Source organism: Tupaia chinensis, unplaced genomic scaffold, assembly GCF_000334495.1.
Source record: "Tupaia chinensis unplaced genomic scaffold, TupChi_1.0 Scaffold000286_1, whole genome shotgun sequence".
Taxonomy (NCBI): domain Eukaryota; kingdom Metazoa; phylum Chordata; class Mammalia; order Scandentia; family Tupaiidae; genus Tupaia; species Tupaia belangeri.
In genome coordinates this window covers 531,027-531,267 of record NW_006159770.1, presented here as the reverse complement: position 1 = coordinate 531,267, position 241 = coordinate 531,027, and positions in this window count along the sequence as shown.

The following is a 241-nucleotide window of genomic DNA, read 5'->3' as shown; positions in this document are numbered from 1 at the left end:
AAGACCTGCTGTGGCTGCCACTTGCCCTTCCGTTCAACCCAAGCCACTCGTTGGCATGTGGGCCTCCATTCTCGGCCCCACTTCTGCCTCTCCGCGGAGGTGATGCCTTCGGTCCACAGAGGCCGGGTCCCTCACACCATCTGGCCTCGGTCACGCTCTTTCCGGCACTGGAGCCACCCTTGCCGTCTGCTCCAACCAGGGAACCTCCAACTCCCAGGACCAGCAGACGGCGAAATGGTCA